Source organism: Arvicanthis niloticus, chromosome 6, assembly GCF_011762505.2.
Source record: "Arvicanthis niloticus isolate mArvNil1 chromosome 6, mArvNil1.pat.X, whole genome shotgun sequence".
Taxonomy (NCBI): domain Eukaryota; kingdom Metazoa; phylum Chordata; class Mammalia; order Rodentia; family Muridae; genus Arvicanthis; species Arvicanthis niloticus.
The window spans coordinates 63,185,146-63,205,866 of record NC_047663.1 but is presented as its reverse complement, the minus strand read 5'-3'; the positions used below and the strand labels follow the sequence as shown (position 1 = coordinate 63,205,866).

The 20,721-nt window shown below is 45.4% G+C and overlaps 1 long non-coding RNA gene across 1 annotated transcript; it reads left to right on the top strand.

Moving 5' to 3' along the window:
• Positions 1-251: 251 nt before the first annotated feature.
• LOC143442533 (uncharacterized) lies at positions 252-3,109 on the top strand. Its single transcript, XR_013110775.1, has 3 exons — positions 252-2,108; positions 2,572-2,660; positions 2,774-3,109. It is a non-coding gene; the product is annotated as an uncharacterized LOC143442533 (long non-coding RNA).
• Positions 3,110-20,721: the final 17,612 nt, after the last annotated feature.

Below are 20,721 nucleotides of genomic sequence, written 5' to 3'. Positions count from 1 at the left end.
CTTTCCTGATGAAGAAAAACTTCCAGTGTGCATAAGCACACATCATGTTTTCTTTATCTGTTCCTGTGTTGGTGAATACCCATTCTCACCCCCACTTTCATTAATCAGGGCTCTCTCTCTTTCTTGCGATTAGTTTGGCTACAGGCGTCTCAATCTTTTTTTTTTTTTTTTTTTTTTTTTTTTTTTTTTTTTAATTCAGGGGACCATCTCCTTGTTCCACTGACTTTTTAAAAAAATTGACTTTTCTTTTAGTTTGTTTGGTTAATTTTGGTTCCGATTCCAATTTCTTCCGTCTGACAATTTTGGCTTGTTCTTCCTACCTTCCTAAAACCTCGAGAGACATCGCTGAGCTGTTTATGGAACCTCTGATGTGTTTAACAGATGCACTCACCGCTGTGAACTGCCCCCTTAGAACTGCCTTTGGTGAGGGCTAAGGTTCCAGTAACTTAGCTCTTCATTTCCGTTTTATTCTGAGAACTTTTATGTTTCCTGATTTCTTCACTCTCCCGGGTTCGCTGTCCACGTATTTACATGGGTTCTCTTGCTGTCGACTTCCAGTTTTATTTCATTATGATTTAATAAGATAAACTGTATTATTGTGATTATTTTCTCTTTTATGCATTGTGGTGTGCTGTTTGCCTGTGCGGGCATGCATGGGTATGTGGGTGCACATGGAGTCGATGTCTGAAATCACCCACCTTCTTTCTTCCACCTTATTCAAGGCAGGGTCTCTCAATCAAACCCAGAGCCCCCCAGACAAAACTAAGCTTACTAGCCAGTTTATTTTGGAATTCCCATGTCTCCACCTTTGCAGGAAGAAATTACAGGTGGGCTAGGATACCCATCCAACATTTACGTGGGTTCTAAGGGGTCCAAACGCCAATTCACATGCTGTGCAGCCAGCACATTAGCCACTGAGCTATCTCCCCAGCCCCTATTTTGTATTTGCCAAGGCTTGCTTTGTGTTCTGAAATATGATCTATTTTTTTTTTTTTTTCGACAGGGTTTCTCTGTGTAGCCCTGGCTGTCCTGGAACTCACTCTGTAGACCAGGCTGGCCTCGAACTCAGAAATCCACCTGCCTCTGCCTTCCAAGTGCTGGGATTAAAGGTGTGCACCACCACTGCCCGGCCTGATCTATTTTAAATAGAGCAGCACGCTATTTAAATATGAGTGCTGCTGAGAGCACTCATATTCCACAGTTGTTGGAAGGAAAATTCTGTAGATGTCAGGGAAGTCCGTTTGATCTATGGTACACCTTACCTCTTAAGATTCCTGGTTGATTCATGTCCCTGTCTGTCTGTCTGTCTGCCTGCCTATCTATCTATCTATCTATCTATCTATCTACCATTTATCTACTATTATCTATTGATGAGTGTGTCATATTGAAGGCACCCACTATGGTTGTATCTGTGTCCATCTTTTCTCTCTGTCCAGTGTCTACTTTATGAAGTCCAGTGTGCCAGTATCTAGTGTGTTTACACTTGTAGTTGCTGCATCTTTTTATGGACTGTTCCTTCTATAAGGTGTAGCAATCCCTCTACCTTTTCTGATAGATTTTACACGTGGCTACTCTTGCTTGGCTTTGCCCTCTCATTTGCTATGTTGACTTCCACTGTAGCCCAGTCTGCGTGTACATTTGCCGGGGAACTGAGTTTCATGGCGACAGCAGGTTCTTGGATCTTGTTTTTAGTCTCATCAGCTTGTCTGCATCTTAATTGGATAATTAAGACTACATTTAAGGTAATTATTGAGATCCTGTAATTTTCCTGGTTGTTTTTCTGGTTGGGTAGACAGTTGTTGGTGTATACTTATTTGGTCATGGTCTTGCTAGGTAGTGCTACATGGCCTGCTACTCACTATGTAGCCAGTATGTACCTTAAACTCACAGCAATCCTCCGGCTTTCACCTCCTGAGAGCTGAGGTGACCAGCTGAGCCACCACACCAAGTTTTCTTTTGTCTTTTCTGAGGCTCTTTTTCTTTGTCTCTTCAGTGAAGAGTGAATGAAGGTTTGAGCTGTGGTATGAGTAGCCGGAGATGGACCTGCCCACCCTTTCTCTGGTCCAGAGCTTGGAATTCCATACGTGACTGTGAGGAGAACAGAGGGGGTGAGTGTGCTTATTGGTAAAAGGCCCTGTGGGGCTGGGGTTTAGCTCCACGGCAGGATGGTTATTTAGTGTGTACAAGGTCTTGGTTTGAACCTTATCATCTTCAGTGAGGCCCTGGGTTCAATCTCCAGCTCCACATAAACACACCATAGTGGTACTTACCTGCCATCCAAGCACACAGAAGGTGAAGGCAGGAAGATTAGGAGTTTAAGATCATCCTTCATTACATAGACAGTTTGAGGCCAGTCTAGTCTACATTAGACCTTGGCTCCCCTTGGGGGGAAAAAGGTAAAATTTGAAACCTGGGTTTTCACATCTGAAGCAAACTCATAATCCAGAGGGCATCTCAAAGTTCAGAAGGGCCATATAGATGCAGACTCCTTCTAAGCCCTGGCTCTGTGCCTGGTCTAGCCTTCTGCCTTCACCATCTATCTCAGTATGTTCCCTTCATTTCTCTGCCTAGGTGCCCAGCTTCTGATTTTCGATTCTGCTTGGCCAAACAAAGGAAGTTAGGAAGGCAACACTACCTCACCAACCTTGATGGTGCCAACAGTGAGCACAAAAATGCCTATATCCCTGAATCACAGTTTTGCTTTGAGATTTTAAAATTTAAATTTATTTTTTTTATTTATGTGTGTCTCTGCATGGGTTTGCTTGTGAACAAGGGCAGATGCTTGCAGAGGCCAGAAGAGGGCATCAGATCCTGGAGTTTCAAATCACCCAGTGGGGAAGCTTGAACAGAACTTGGATCCTCTGCAAGAGCAGCTAGCTATCTTAACTGAGGAGCCATCTCTCCAGCCCCTGACAACCAAAAATGAAGTGATGATTCAACAGACGGTAATGATATATGATTGTGTTACGCATATCAACGTTGACAACCATGTTTGTTGAAAAGTATTTATTATTTCATATTCTCCATTAGTCAGCTTTACTATTATATCTATGTGATTAATTCCACAAAACAAAAACAGGACCTCTTAAGGGTGGCAATTAATAATAAATACTAGTGTAATTCTCAAATGCTACATAAGAAAGCAGAATCTAATTTTTTAAAACATCTTTTTCTGGTCTTTCCTAGAAGAACTTTTAAAATAACTTTAAGATGGGTATATGTGTGTTCATGTGTGTGAGTGTATGTGTACAGGTGAACGCATACATGCATGTGGGTGTGGGTGAAGTCCAGGAGACAACCTTGGGGTTTGTAGCTTAGGGCTGTCTATTTATATTTTTGAATAGGCTAGGCTAGGTAGAATAGGCTGACTGTCTACCAAGCCCCTGGATCTCCCCAGCATTGTGATTCAAGTGCCCAGGTTTGTTTTCACCTGGGTCCTGGGGATCTAACGCTGATCCTCCTGCTAGTGTGGAAAGCACTTTACTGACTGAGCCACCTCACCAGCCCTGATGTTTAAGTCCTGTGGACTGTATTAGTTCACTTTGTGCTTTCTTCCATCTCAAACATCCATCCCTGAACTGCAGGACATTTTTGAATTCCTGGGAGGAACACCCAGATGCTGGCTTAGCCTGACTCATCGTCACAATTATCACCCAAAGTGTCCCTTACATTAATTTTTTTTTTGAGACACTATTTTTTCTGTGAAGCCCTGGCTGTCCTGGAATTCGTTCTGTAGACCAGGGCGACCTTGAACTCAGAGCTCTGCCTGTTCTGAGTGCTAGGACTAAAGGCGCGCCAAGCCCAGCTCTCCTTGTGGTAATTTTAAAAACCTGCTTTTGTATACTCTGTGTTCCAGCAGGGTTCAGGACTCAACTAGAGACAATTCCCCGCCCCCCCACCCCCACCCCCAGCCACAGAAAGTTTGCCTTTTATTTCGATACACAATTTGTGTCTTCGCTTTGCCAATCTTAACCCCATCTGAGTGTCATTTCTTTCTTCATGATATGGAGATTAGGCTGTTGCAAGATGTTAGTGGAAGAGATAAGGCGAGAGTTGGGTGAGGGCTGGGGATGAGGCAGGTGTGTGGCTTAGGGAGGATTGTGAGGAAGTCTAACCTGGGCACAGAGAACAGCCAGTACAAAGGCCTGGAGGTACAGCCTGCCTGGACCAGCTATCTGGTGATCTGAAGGAGGAAAGAAGGGGGCTGAAGAGCAATAGGGGCAGAGGCAAGCGGGGGCTCTGGCCCCTGACTCAGCCTCTGGCTGCAAGGAGCCCAGAGATGCAGATCACGACTCAGCACATTCACAAATCATCCCCATGGCAGCTCTGAGGCTTCAGCTTGGTTTTGCTTCATCCAAACAAGTCTCACTGAAGCAGAGAGGTGGACACTCCTGGGGTGTGCCGGGTAGGAAAGCTGTGCATGGGCAGGCCACACCCAGGATTAGTGATGCAGGACAACTGTTGCCAGAGACACCTGTATAGATGCCCAAGGCATAAACCTACCGGCACAGCATGTACCACAGAGCTCTGCCACACATAGACCTTCACCGTAGCCGCCTCCGCCACACATGCGCCGCCACATCTGCCCGCACCGCAGGAGCCTCCGTCACACCACAAGTGCCTCTTTCATGCACATTTCAACTTCACACACCTCTGTCATGTGTACAGCCTATTGAGTGCCCACCACATGCCATACATCACATACATCATCACAGGACATATACATCACAGTCCCCAACACATCCCATCACACTGCGACCGGAAGCTTTCTAATACGCGTCATGTTTCCTAATTTGCTTTGATTTTTCTGCTTAGCATCATCAGGGATGCTCCGTTCTCTGTTTTGCTTTCACTGCTCGGCAGATACATAATGGCCAGGGCCTTTCGTTTGCCATCCTTCCTCAGCAGTCACTTAAGCCTTCCCTCCTTTTGGGGGGTGGAGATGAATGAGGGATGCTGGAATGGTGGGATTCTTGCTCCTCCTGACTCTCCACTGCGCACAGGGAGAGACAGGCAGGAGCCCTGTCTTACTTTTTTTTTTTTTTAAGTATTTGATAAGCACTCTCTTGTGTGAACGCTGTGATTAACACTGGGTCTTCCAATCTAGGAAGAGTGCAGTATCCTTTGGATTTCTTCCTGTCCCTCCCTCTGATCTCCTGGAGGCATGCAGGACTTGGGGTTGTGTTGATAATTTACTCCATCAGTTCGTAGCACCAGTGAAGGGGTGTGGGTGGAGGGAGAAGCTACAGAGAAGATTCACTCCAGTCCTGTTTCCAGCCCAGGTCTCCTTTGTTAGTGAGTCCTTTAGGCTGCTTCAAGGGAGGGGCATCCAAGAACAAATGGGTCAGCCTAGACACAGACAGGAAGTTTTTCTTGAAGTAACCGAGAAGAGTCAGGATTCTGCACTATTCAGTGATCTGCAGGAAGCAGAGTGAAGAAAATGACGAGAGGCCCAAAGAAGTATGAGAGGGCGTGGTGGTGCACACCTTTAGTGCCAGCACTTGGGAGACAGAAACAGGCTGATCTCTGTGCGTTTGAGACCAGCCTAATCTACAGAGCAAGTTCCAGGACCGCTAGGACTATATATAGAGATCCTGTCTCATACACAAAACAAACAAATAAAAAACTATATTTTTGTGCCAGGCAGGTGGCAGTGGCAGCACATGCTTTTAATCACAACACTCGGGAGGCAGAGACAGGTGTATCTCTGAGTTCAAGGCCAGCCTGGTCTACAAATAGAGTTCTAGGACAGTCAGGGCTACACAGAGAAACCCTGTCTCAAAAAAAAAAGCCAAAAAAAAAAAAAAGGAGGAGAAGGAGAAGAGGAGGAGGAGGAGGAAGAGAAGAGGAGGAGGAAGAAGAAGAAAAGAAGGAGGAAGAAGAGAAGGAGAAGAAGAAGAAGATAAAAGGAGGAGGATGACAAAGAGGAGAAGGAGAAGGAGAAGGAGAAGGAGAAGGAGAAGGAGAAGGAGAAGGAGAAGGAGAAGGAGAAGGAGAAGGAGAAGGAGAAGGAGAAGGAGAAGGAGAAGGAGAAGGAGATAGAAGGAGGAGGACGACAAAGAGGAGGAGGAAGAGGAGACTGCAGACCAGCAGTGACAGAGCCAGGCAAGTGGAGGCTATGGCCCTGATGAGGAGTCATGGCAAGTAGGAGGAGAGGGAGACTGGAAGATGAAGACTCGAGCTTGACATATTTGTAAACAATCCCTGCCCCTGCAGCAGTCCCTGGCTCCATCCATCACGTCTTACCAGGGCAGGCATGTGGAGCTGTAACTCCACAGTGCCATCAAACCTTCCTCCACAGTTTCTTCCCCTCGGTATCTGCCAGGGCAGGGACACCCCAGTCTTCCACACTGGTGCTATCTCTAGAATAGAAACTTGCTTTGAGGGGCTGGGGCCTGTCATTTTTGAGAAACCAGAAAGGGGCTCAGTGGCCTAGCTGGTTCTACTACCTACCTGTCTGGCTGAGTTCCAGGACAGACAACAGAGAAAAACTGTCTCAGAAAATCCAAAAATAAATAAGTAAAGTAAATAAAAAATAAAAAGCAAGATCAAACAGTAAATTTCAAGTTACATATATTTTATGGCAGCAACATCTTTTTCAAGTGGAGACACATTTCTGGAAGTTCCCCCATCCATTCATCTTTCTGTCCTAGTCCCAGCAGGGGAACAGATGTGCCAAAGAGCCAGAGGTCACCCTAGGGGCTTTCAGCAGCCATCTTAACCTCATCCGTCCCAGACAAGGTGAACAGTCTCAATGAGGAGACCGAGGCTCACTGCCCTCCTTAGCTTGCTGTTGCTGTGACAGAATACAATGGCCAAACACAAGGTTCAGGGAAAAAAGGATGTCAGGGCAGGAACTCAAGCAGCAGCTGCTGGAGGAACCATGGGGGAAACTGGCCACTAGCTTTCTTCCCTGGCCTGCATTCAGCCAGCCTTCTTCTCCAACCAACACTACTTGCCCAGGGGTGGCACTACCCATCGTGGGCTGGATCTTCCCACATTAATCATCCAACAGTCAAGACAGAGTCCCACACACCTGCCCGCAGGCCAGTTTGATGGAGGCAATTCCTCAACTGAGGCTCTCTCTTCCCTGGTGACTCAAGCTTGTGAAAACTGGCAAAAACTAACCAGCATGCTCAGGTAGGATCAAAAGACATGACCAATGTCCTGTTGCTGGTGAGAAGTCAAAGCTACCTGCAGACTTCAGAGTGCCAGCTCCCATTAGAGGTCATCATCTTTTGTCTTGTTCATGCGGCACTTCTGAAGATGAGGTGTGGCTTGTCTGAACTGATTCAGACCCAGGGTGGTTTACAGTTGGGGGCCAGACATGATGAGCCTGGCTTCTGGGACACAGATGCTTTGGGGCAAGTTCCAGAGTCCTGTACCTGGGTCTTACAGACTTAGGCAGGGGTTTTCCTACTCCCTGTTGTCACTAAGAAGATAAAAATTCTGAGGTGCTCCCTCCCAGGACCTACCATTCCTAACTATCCTGGTCCTGTTGTATCCCTACACACAGAATGCTTCCCAGGAAAGCAACATGGCCAGCCTCTGAATGTTTCTGTACATGGAGAAAGGACAGTACAGGATGGTGGACAAGCCCAGGAGGGCCCAGAAGCTAGGCCAAGATCACAGCTATGACAGGCATGCAAAATGATGAGGCAGGATGGCTTCAGGCTCCAATCACTTGAGGATCTGGGGATCAATGGAACCAAGATACATGTCTGTGGCTTGTGTGGTGCCCAAGCATGTCAGGGAGGACAGCCACACGTTTAATAATGAATGCCCTCAGAGTCACACCCAGAAATACACAGGTAGGTAGCCAGGTCCCATCCAGACACGGAACTAAGCATCACAGAGAGAGGCTGTCATGGTGATATTTGCCTGATGTTTATATACTTAACAGATACATCTCAGAAACTGTCTGAAGTCCATCAACGCTCTTGTTGCCTGTCATGTTATGGTATCATGCTGGAAGCCATATTTTAGGTTATTATTTCAAGTTTCATGTCACCAAAACAGCCAGATCTCCTTGCCTACTATGCTACACTGAGTTCATCCACATATCTAATCATGGCTAGTATGCATGTGTGCACGCCTGTGTGTGTGTGTGTGTGTGTGTGCACATGCAGGTGGATGCTGAGATCCATGTCAAGTGTAATGACTCTTTACTTGCTTTTCTCTAAATTTTCTCTGTATCTGGGTGATCCGGCTGCACACAGTGCTCAAGAGCTCAGAGGAACGTGTCAGATTCCCTGAGACTGGAGTTACAGATGATTATGGGTCCTGGGAATCCAATTCAGGTCCTCTGGAAGAGCAGCCAGTGCTCTTAACCACTGAGCCATCTCTCCAGCCCCCATCTTCCTCTCGGAGCCAGTCTATAACTGAACTTGGAATTTATTGATTTTAACTATGCTGGTTAGCCAATGTCTCCAGGGATCTGCCTGTCTCCAACCTCTCCCATGCCAGGATGCAGACGTGCACCACGACACCCAGAATTTTATGTGGGTGCCAGGGACCTTATGCTTGCACGGCAGCCATCTTCACAGCCTAATCAGGGCCGTTTTCCAGGGTTGCTGTTTTGATTGGTGCCATGCTCCTCACAAAGCCTTGTCTGTACTTTGATGCCTTCTTGCTTTCAAGTGAAATAGAAATAGTTATCTTCTTCTTACCTGGTCACTCTATAATTTGGAAATACTAATTGAGAATTCTTTCTTTTTCTTTCTTTTTTTTTTTTGTTTTTGTTTTTTTGTTTTTGTTTTTGTTTTTTTTCGAGACAGGGTTTCTCTGTGTAGCCCTGGCTGTCCTGGCACTCACTCTGTAGACCAGGCTGGCCTCGAATTCAGAAATCTGCCTGCCTCTGCCGCCCAAGTGCTGTGATTAAAGGCGTGCGCCACCACCACCCGGCTCTAATTGAGAATTCTTGTCTTCATTAGCACATGGTTATTTTCATAAGGCCCGAGAAGAGGCTGTCCCCATTGCAAGGGGACAAAACTGGGAATGTCACTCACTGCCATTGCTTTGACGAGAATATTGGGTTGGATAATGGTTCATGAAATGTTGTATGGACAGGCAGATTTAAGGAACTAAGCTTTACTGCAAAATGGGCCTGGATTTTACCACAGAGGGGGGAAGGGCACTATGAAGCCCCTCCCCGAAGATCTGTCCATACACAGCTAATGGTTTCTGGGAGAGAGATATTTTCTTTAGTAGTGTAGCTGCTAGTAAGGTGACCGACCACTCGCCTGCAAGCAATTCTAGTGATCCTCGTTGGTTCACAAAATGAACCAAACAAAAGACAGGAGGTAGAAGAAGGACTAGTTGGGAAGAGGTGGGACTCATGGGTGGGACAGAAGACAGAGATGGGGTGAATCTGATTAAAATACATTGTGTCCAAGTATGATGTAATACTAAAGCCTGTTATTATGTGTAACTAATATATGCTAATTTTAAAAGAAGCTGGCTTGGGACCTGCTTTTCAGAACTCCCAACGTCTTAGACGGGTTAAATTCACTTCCCTCAAGTCCCAAGCCCTAGGAGTCCTTTGAAAGAGGATCACCCAAACTTACCAATGTGGGAGAGTCCTAGACTTGGTGTCCTGGTCTCAAGGGGCATTGCAAAAGCAGATCCAAAATCCCTTGTGTGAACTTCTGGTAAAGAAAAGTTGAAAAGGCCTGTGTGGTTAATTACCATTCTCGATGTGCTCCCAAAGACAAGCAGAGCTGCCTGGCATGGCGATCCCACCTGTAATCCAAGCACTCAGGAGGCTGAGGTAGGACTGTTGTGAATTCCAGGTCAGCCTAGACTACAGAATAAGTTTCAGGTTAGCCCAGAATACAGTGAGATTCTGCTGAAAGAAAGAAAGAAAGAAAGAAAGAAAGAAAGAAAGAAAGAAAGAAAGAGAAAGAAAGAAAGAAAGAAAGAGAAAGAAAGACAAACAAACAAAAAATCAAACCAAAACAAAACCCAAACAAACAAGAAACCAAGCAAACAAAAACCATTCTCCAAATATAATGAAACTAGACCTTTTTGGTAAATAAGGATGACCTTACATTGGTTTGGGGGGTGACAGAAGCTAGAGAGATGGCCCAGTGGTCACGAGCCCATGTTAGCCTTTCAGAGGACCTGAGTTTAGTTCCCAACAACCTTATCAGGCAACTCACAAGTGCCTGTAACTCCAGATCCAGAAGGTCTGACGCCCTCTTCTGGCTTGTGTGGGCACTGTGTTTATGTGCTTATACCCACCTTCACCCTAGACACACATGCATAGACATAATTAAAAATTATGGTATTGACCAGGTTAGTTGGCACATGCCTTTAATCCGAGCACTTCAGAGGCAGGCACAGATAGAACTCTGTGATTTTTGAGGCCTGCCTGCTCTACATAGTTTCAGCACAGCCGCAACTATGTAGTGAGACCCTGTCTCAGAAAACAAAATAAACAAATAAAAAATAAAATAAAATAAAATAAAATAAAATAAAATAAAATAAAATAAAAGGTAATGAGGCCAGGAAGGTAGCTCAGTGGTCAAGAGCACTTGCTGGTCTTATAGAGGCCTCAGGTTCAGCTGAGCACAAAGTGCTCTTTCATAGGACCTGAGTTTGATTCCCAGCACCCACACCAGGCAGCTTAGAACCTCCCGGAATTCTAGTTCCAGGGGATCCAGTATCTACTGGCCTCCCAAGATACCTGCATGCACACGGTGCACATAAGTTCACACAGACATGCACACATACATACATAATAATAAAACAAATCTTTAAAAAGAGGATGACTATAAATAGAAATTGTGTGTTTCAGCAGGAAGCTAGAAGTCTCCCATGGATTCTCAGTTCATACAGCTTCCTTCAGAGTTTGGCTACTGTGTTCCAAACAGACATTTCCAGTTTCTATTCCCACTCCTGATTTGAGGTCAGTTCTCACATAACACAACAACTTACTGCTCATCTATCTATCTATCTATCTATCTATCTATCTATCTATCTATCTATCTATCTATCTATCTATCATCTCTCTAATGAGAGCTAGTTGACCTGGAAACTTAAGGGTTCTTTGAAGAGTCAGTTATGCTGCTGATGTTTTGCTGGGGCAAACATATGAAGGAATGTTTTTCTGAAGTAGATACAGGTGAAAGACAAAGGCAGACTCTTGAAGGAACATTTTGCTGAAGCAGACACCAGAGAAAGTATGTCCTGCTAAAACAGGCACATGAAAGGACACATGATGAAGGATTCTTTGCTAACAACATGAATATATTGCTCTGCCTTGCATAGTAGGGCTGCATTTGTTGGGACTCAATAGAGAGAAAGGCACCAAAAACCTTCTTATAGTATGCTGTAGCTTGTTCCAGTTTCTTGCTGCTTCCTCAGACTCAGCTAATTGGCAGAGTGATGTCAGCTGAGAGAGATGCATGTGCTGAGGCAAGCCCCATAGAGAACACATGGTGTTTGGAGGCAGTTTAAATAGGGCTTGATGGACAATGATGGAGGCTGGGCTTGGCTTGCTTATCAAGCTAGCTGTGCAACACTTGTGGGTCTGGAGTCTTTGCTGATCTTCGTCTCCCTGAGAGAAGCACAGCCGAGAACTCCTGGCATTTCTCCTGGTCCCTCCTGTTGACTCGAGCAGAGACTGAGGCCTGGCTGTCTCTGCTAGGCCATGCCACCACTGCTGATATGTGTTTGGTATTCCAACTCTACTGAACTGGACTTCTGGTGTATCCGAGAAGTGTTTGCAAATGGATCGAGCTGCTGCTGCTATCCTGTGAACTGAACTGATAATTTCCAGAAAATGCAAATGGGGAGTTACTCCAAAGAACCCTTCTAAACAGGTCCACTTCCATCATATCCTTTCTTTCCCATTACCTCTGGTGGGTGGTGGACTAAAAGGGAGGTTAAGGCATTTAAGAACCATCATTTAAAAAAAAAAGATTTGGAAAAAATTAAAGTTACAGCTAATGCTGTCCTTTCCTCCAAGTCCCGAAAGCTGATGCTAGGTGACTTGATTTAGGCTTCAGTGACCTTCTCCACACACACATCCATGAGCCTGCCCTTGGGGCACTCGGAGAACTAACAGGAACACCCAAGCAGTATGTCCAAGTGTGTCTCCACTTCTCTGGCCATTGAAAGATACTGCGTGATCAACAGAAATCTCACCCAGTGGTCCTCTGAGTCCAGCAATATTCTGTTCTCTTTTTGTTGTCATATAAATCCCCACCTCAAGAAGTGCATGACAGCCATCAAATGAGAAATCATTTAAAAGAAAGAAGTTTCTTCTTGAAAAAACAGGAGTCTCGGGAGATGGCTCAGGGGTTAAGGGCACTGACCGCTCTCCGGGAGGTCCTGAGTTCAATTTCCAGCAACCACATGGTGGCTCCCAACCACCTGTAATTGAATCAGATTTTCTCTTCTGGTGTGTCTGAGGACAGCTACAGTGTACTCATACACATAATAAATAAATAAATCTTAGAAAACAGAGGACTTGAACTGAGGTTTTTGCCCTGCTCTAAGTTGCTCCATTGTGCAAATCAGTGATGTTTTTAGGTTGTGCCCTGCTTCATTTTAAAGTAGGTGTTTTTTTGTGTTTTTTGTTTTTGTTTTTGTTTTTTTTGTTTGTTTGTTTTTGTTTTTGTTTTTGGCAGGGTCTTACTATGTTGCTGTAACTGGGACTCCGTTTGTAGACCAGGCTGGCCTTGAACTCCCAGAGATCTCTGCCTAAGTGCTGGGATTAAATGTGTGAGCCACCACACATTGGCTTTGACTCTACTTTAAGAATGAGGGTGACTCCACACCTGAGTGGAGAGAGGGACAACGCCATGTGTCTGGCACCACCCATACAGCACAGACTGTAAGTGGCTCTTTCCTAAAAGTACAAATGGTGCCAGCTGGGGACTGTAGGCACACACGCGTGTATTAAAACACGTAGAAAACAAAGGCTTGAGAACTTAGCAGACAGAGACTCCAGAAAAGGTGCAACGTGCTCACCTGGACCCCACAAGGATGAGGGCACCAAACGCTCAACAGCCCCACCAACTTGTCACATGACCACCTGGTGTGTGTGTCACGTGACTTTCAGGCATAACACTCTCCACTGTCCTAGGAGCTTCAGACCATCTTGGTCCTGCTGTAGACATGGCCTGCAAGAATTATCATCTGCCCATTTGTCTGTTTATCCATATGAATCTGCTGTCCATCTGTCCCCCTGCTTGCTTATCTGAACCTGGCTGTACCCTTCACTTCTGCCACCTCTACCACACCCCAATCCTGAAGCCCACAGACTGCAGCACCGCCAGCTGTTTGTCTTATACACACAACTCTGTCAGGCCTTCTAGAGACCCCTTGAACTCTGCTGTGGCTTTTCAGTCCTTTGTAGCCATTCTGTAACCTACACATAAACAGATGATAGACAGACAGACAGATAGATGATAGATAGATGATAGATAGATAGATAGATAGATAGATGATAGATATAATACTGTAACCTACATACAGGTCATAGATAGACAGACAGATACATACATACATATACATAGATCTACTGTGTTATATAATATGTGATTTGAGAGTTAATACTAAGATTGGAATGAAAGAACCTGCCAAAGACCAGCCTGAGAGCGGAAAAAACAAACAACTCAAAGTCAAATCGTGGGTCCAAGCTGGCGGTCTATGTTCTGCTGAAGACAGCTTTCCAGCCTGCTCTCTCTCTGATCTGCATTCTCTGGAGATCTCCAGACAGCTTTCTCTCTCTATGTTCTGTCCTCCAAGCAGTTCTCTTGCTACTCTAAAACTGTCTCTGGACAGCTCCTCTCTTTCAGATCATAAGCCCAGTCTTTTATTTTACATATCAATCCAGTCATTCACTCCAGGTTTCCTTTTGATTGTCCTATGAATCAGCATCCACTACCCCAGCTCTTTGATGCTTAGGAGACAGCAAGCACATTAAAAAACAAAAACAAAACCTCCAAACAAACAAACAAACGAACAAAAACATTGCAAAGAATTTAGAGATCTGCCTGCCTCTGTTAACCCAGATATTAAACTAGATTAGTGGGACCCCATCCTAAAATTACCATTTCTACCACACCTGGGCCTAACCTTGCTCCGTCCCAAGCTGATCCTGAACTCAGGAATCTGTCTGCCTTTGAAAGCACAAACAAACAAACAAACAAACAAACAAAGTTAGCTAGGTGGGCTCTCCTGTGATCACCACTCCTAAATCTCTTTATCTGCTTCCTTGGTGTCTTTCTGACAAGTTGGCTCGCAGTGCAGCTGCCTCTGTTCCTTTAGATTCATGAAGCCCCTCATATAATTCACACTGCATCCTTATTTTTTAGATAGTTGAGAAATTCAATATTTTCAAACTCATGTTTTTAGAGTTCTTTTCCACAGTCTTAAGGGCTGTCCTGAAGGTCCCAGCATTTACCATTTTGCTGAGACATTAGCCACACCTTTGCCTCCTGGACTGGTGCTGTCTGACTATCATGGGGCCTTCAACATTAACAGGGAGGACATTACTTAAAGGAGGAATGTAAAAGATGTACATCTTTATACAAGTGATCCTTATGCTCATGGCAGCCATCGACACTCACAGAGGCCCACTTCCATGGCCCCGGCCCAGGAGCAGGAGGAACCTTCTCATTCTGTCCGCACCAAGGTCATGCTGGACCCAGCAAAAACCTATGTTTGTCTTGGTCAGGTTACCAAGGAAAACTGAACTGCTTGGCAACAAGTGTACTTTATGAATTTATTGTTAGTAAATGATCAATAAACCCTGACATTAAGGAAAGACACAAAAGTGTTTGTTTCTGACTGTGTGCTTATGACTGGGGTGCTGCCAACGGCTTTCTCCTTGACCTGTCTGACTCCCCCAAATCTTCTTTCTGAGAAGTCAGCTAAGCCCAGATCCCCACCCTTGCTATATGATCACACTTCTCATCTGCATCTCTCAAATTCTTATCCACCTGGCCTGCCTTCAACATTCTTACTGTCTCAGAAGAGTGAGACACATACAATTTTCTTTTATGTTCAAATTGGGTGTGTGTGTACATGTATATTAATGTTTTGTGAGTGCATGAGTGCACATGTGTGTACATGCATGTGGAGGCCAGAAAACAATCTGGGTGTCATTCCTCAGGAACCACTGATCTCATTTTTATCTCAGGGTCTCTATGTGACTGGAAACTAACACTGACTGGCCACTGAGCCTCAGAGAGCCATAAGTTTCTGCCTCCCCAGTTCTGGGATTCAATCCTGGACCACCACATCTATTTTATTTAGTGTGTGTGTGTGTGTGTGTGTGTGTGTGTGTGTGTGTGTGTGCATGTGTGTGCATGTGTGTGCATGTGTGTGCATGTGTGTGCATGTGTATGCGTGCCCATGCCATATATGCACATGGCAGTCAGGAGACAACCTTTGCAGAGTCAGTTCTAGCTGTACAACCTCACCTAGGAATGGAACTCAGGTCTCAGATTTGTACCACTGGGTAGCAAACACCTTTGCCTGCTGAAGCATCTTGCTGACTCCACCTCTGGGTTTTTACCTGGTTCTGGAGATTAAACCCAGGTCCTTGTGCTTTCAGAGCAAGCACTGCAATGACTGATGTATCTTCCTAGTCTCCTCTCCTCTTCCTCCTCTCTTCTTGGTCCCTTTCCCATTTCTCTCTCAAATTTGAGACAGAGTCTCATGTATCCCAGGCTGGCTTTGAACTCACTGTTAAGATACAGCGGACTTTGGACTCCTGATTCTCCTGCCTCTACCTCCCAAGATTCTTAGCATGAGCCACGATGCCTGCAGCTCCTGCTAGTAATTTTTTATTCTCTCACATCTACTTGACTCCTTGGCTATAAATCTCCATTTGTCCTTGTATTAAAAATTCAGTCCAAACTCTACTGCACAAAAAGCCCCATTCCAGGGTAACAAGACATTGCAATGGGGAAAAGATATTGCTTATACGATGTCATTGTAAAAACTGTGTTTCCATGTGCAAAACAATAAGAAGCTGGCAACCTCCTTCCTGAATGCATACACAAAAGAAATAAAACCACTTCTGTTCCCTTCCCTTCCCTTCTCTCCCCTACTATCCTCTCTTTTCTTTCTCCCTCCCTTCTCCTCTCCCCTTTTCTCCTTTCCTCTCCTCTTCTTTCTTTCTTGAGACAGCTCTCTCTCTCTCTCTCTCTCTCTCTCTCTCTCTCTCTCTCTCTCTCTCTCTCTCTCTCAATAGGGTTTTGCTACATAGCCCTGGCTGTCCCGGAAACAGGTTGGAACCACCTACTTCTGTCTCTGGAGTGCTGGGTTTAAAGGCATGCAATACCACTCTCAGCTTGAAATTATCATCTTTTAAAGAAATATGCAATAAATATTCATTGCAGAACTGTCAAAGTAACTGTGATATGGAAACAAACCTCAATCAATAGATGAATGGATAAAGAAAATGTACCAGCTATATCCATATACTATATGTATGTATATCACATGCTATATCTAAGCACATGACATATACTCATGTATATCTATCTATACATATATATTTATGTAGATGATACATACATATATACATGTGTGTGTAGGCACTTGTGCACAATGGACTATTAAACATAAAAGGGAGAATATCTCCTGAGCTCACTTGTATTTTAAAATCTCAACATACCCAAATATACATTGACAGAAAATGGAACAGTGGTTATTTTGGGTGGGGCAGGGGTAAGGAAGAGAAGATAAAATATGTAAATTAAAAGTGATATAATAATATACAATGGATGGCAGACAGGAAGAAGAGCACACAGTATGAGGACCAAGTTCATTACATTGTGATAGGGATTTTGGTTGTAGTTGTTGTTGAGTAGATTTAGCTGGTCATGTGACACATCACAGGGTATAACCTATATGGGATGACAGATATGGGACTTTACCATGTGTACATACCCTAAGAACAATATGTGTGAACCTCAAATACACATAATACATTTTATTTGTTAAAAATTATCATAATACGCTGAGCTGACTGGCAAGGTGTTCCAACTGGTCCAATAGTGTCACGACCATCATGCCTTCTGGTTGACTGTGAGACCTGCTCAAATGGAGGAATTTCATGCCTGGTCCTGGTATAAGTCCATGACTAGGGGCATCATAGGCTCACAGGCCACTATGGGAAACCTACTCTTGTCATGGTAAGTAGTCTTGCTTTCGAACTTGCTTCTAAACCTTTATACCCATAGATTTGTGGTGCTCTCACCTTTGCTCAGAGATGCTGTCTTCTACAGTGACTAGTGAACAATGCAGAGACTCGTGACGGGTCGAAGTGTCCAGTACAAGTAACTGTGAGTGGATGGATCATCTCAATCAGCCTCTCCCCACCCAAGGCTCAGAGGACATTGAGGAAGAGGAGGTGGAAAGAATCTAAGAGCTGGTGAGTGCGGAGTTTTCAAATGCAGACTTCTGAAGGTGACAGGGCTCTAGGCACCATCACCTCACAGTCACTGTAGTTGCTGGCAGAAGACCTGCCCACCATCAAGGCAGTCAACATCTCAGCGGGGCTCCCTGGTGGAGGAGCTTTGGGCAGTTGATGGTGCTGAGGAAGGAAGAGTCGTGCCCCTTTAGGGATATGGGTACCAATACATTGTTTGTGCCTTGGGCACACACCTATGCACATATAGGCTGCACTAATGGACTCAGGACCTCATTAATAGCAATGACAAAGGGTGCAAGCAGGTAGATGGAGTGGGAGCACTAGGAAGAGACACTGGAAGGCAGAGTGAGAAAAGTTGTATAGATCTATGACATTTTGAAAGAATAAATAAAAGTAATACTTTTTTTAAAAAGCTGTTATAGCTGTTATAGCTCTCTGACTCTCTTCTCTCTGACCCCTTGTTCCCCCTCTCCCCTTCCTCCTCACCCCCTGTCTCCACGTGTTCCTGGATGGCTTCTTCCTCCTCCTCCTCCTTTTCTTCCTTCTCTTCTTCCTCCTTCTTTCTCCTCTTCTTCATCCTCATCCTCTCTTCTTCCTCCTCCTTCTTTTTTCTCTTCCTCTTCCTCTCTCCTCCTCTTTTTCTCTCTCTCTCCTCTCTTTCTCTACCTCTATTCTTTTCTCACTCCCCTTTCTCATGTCTTCAGATAAACTCTATTCTATACTAAAAAATACATAAATAAAAATCCATTATAACATAAATGAGAAGAAAGACAAGAGTCAGGTATCCCCAGTGCTACAATCTCAGCATCTGCCATAAGACGGCAGCTCTGTGTAAAGGGCAGAGAAGACAGATCTCTGGGAGATGGGGCAATTGGAGGTGGAGATCAGGCTTAGGGTGTAGCCCCCTCCACCCAGCATGCTTTCCCAGGTGCTATTTTCTCTTAGGAGACACTCAAAACTGCTAATAATGCTAGAACTTTCCCTCTTTATGCGGCTTTCAGAAGGGAAAGAACAGGTGCAACAGTGGAGACAGAGGCAGCCCACAGTCACACCAGGTCACGTGAGTTCACTTTCTGTAGGACATGAAGACACAGAGCCCAGGAGCTGATGATGGTGGGAGGCAGAACTGAGGACCCACCCCCACCCAGCAGCAGAGGTGCCAGGTCCTGCTGAGCCACTGACGGCCACACCCTCTTGCACCATGCCTCTTCTTGCATCAGGATGAGAGCGTTGCCCTGGATGTCACACAGAGGCATATGATGCCACCCTCTTCCCCGTTCCTCGCCAAATGTCTCTGGCTTGTCAGCAGACCTGGAAAGCAGGGAAAAGTCAAGGGAGCTCGGCTTCATCTTCATCTCCGTCAGAGTCATGGGCTCATGACAGAGGAGCACAGATGGCCACTTCCTGGTCCAGGACTCTGACCTCCACTCACACTCAACTCTGACAACTTACCTAAGCTCTGGCTCTGTGGACATGGATGCTACCAGCCCCAGGCAAGCTTCTAGGTATGGACCCCTTTGCCTTCTTTCGCAGGGTGAAGATCCTGGAAATGACCTCTCTCTTAGCTTGTGTGCCGCCCTAGAAGGGTGTGCTTGCCTCCTTTTGCCAGGACACAATGTCCTAAGACTAGTTCCTTGGTAGCAGCTAGGCAGGATACCAGGATACAGCATAGTGAGTGGCTCTGGGGTGAGCCCTCACATCAGTAACTCAAGATGACACTATTTCTCCTGCTATTTCATTTGGAGTGAGATGGTCCAGAGTCACTTCAAGGAGGAAATGTGTGTAGGGTGTATATGTGTGTGTGTGTGTGTGTGTGGTGTATTTTCTGTAATGTGCTGTGTTATGCATGTGTGTTGTGTGTGTTATGTATATATTATGTGGTATATGTGTGTTGTGTGTTGTATGTGATGTGTGTGAGTTTGTTTTTTTTTTTTTTTTTTTGTTTAGTTTTTTGGTGTGCTCTGTGCTAATTGGGTCTGAAACTGAACAAAGGGTGTGAGCTGCGTGTCCCCCTAACTCCCAGCTGTTTTGGAGGTAACTTTCCCTTTTCCTGGTTTCTATTCTCTCTCCCCTCTCTCTTCCCTGCACGCTTTATCTCCATCCCTCACTCCGTCCATCATGATGTTTCTGAGCTTCTGTACTGTGCATGCAGTGCAGAGCCAGACTCCTGACCTACATAATGACCTCTTGTGCTTTATCTGACTCTGACTCTCTCTAGGGGCAGGGCAGGCAGGGAGCAGTTCCGACAGGAGGAAGCAGGGTTCTGTGTGGTCACAGTCTCTTTCTGTGTGCAGGCACAGGTGATTTCTCTGTGGCCTGTGGAGTGGGTGCAGGGGCAGACACAAGAAGTGCAAAAGGAGATAGTCACGTTGCACGAGCCACGACCAGTGCAGGCCCCCAGCACCTGGAGCACCTACCCACAGTTCCTCATTTTGCTTTGGTGCTTCCTGTACTCTTACAGGTTCTACTCAAAGTAAACAGACTCAAACCTTGGGAATACTATGAGGATAGCCATTCGCCCTCCTCCAACACCAGCACTACAGAGGAATCCCTACCCTGGCTGTCAGACCCCGAATCAAACAATAAACAGAAACTGGACATGGTGATGCATATTTGAAGAAATTCCAGCACTTGGGAGGCAGGGACAAGAGGTCCATCATAAATTTGAGGCTAGCTAGTTTGCATAGGGAGTTTCAGTTCTGGTTACACAGACCAGATTATGTAGATCCTCTCTCTCAAAAAAGGGGGAGAGGTGCGGCTTAAAGAGAGCTGCTCAGGGGATGCACACTGGCTGTCCATTGTCGGGATCTGAGTTTGCTTCACAGCATCCACATCAGGCATCTCACAAACGCCTGTAACTCCAGCTCTAGAAGATCTGACACCTTCTTCTGGCCTCCCTGGGTACCCATACACATGTAACATACATGCAATTAGAAAGACAGATGGACCCCAAGACAGACTGCAGGATAGACCTCAGGATAGACACGTAGGGCAAATCTCTAAACTAGACAGACACCCCTCTCTCCACCCATCACAGGCCCTAACACAGGCCCTAACACAGACCCTCCAAGACAGATCCCTGAGAGCAGACATCCTGGGATGACCTTCTGCAAGACAGTATCTTCTGGACAGAGACCCATGCCAATCTTAGAAGCAGGCATCTCTTTGTTACCTGTGGTCAGAGTCTAGTCTAAGAGTTTCTAGATTCTTGCATCTTACTCAGAAAACTGGAATAAACACACACACACACACACACACACACACACACAGCTTAGCAAAAGTGGTGAGGACTTTATTCAAAGGAAAGTGACAGCGCAGATCAG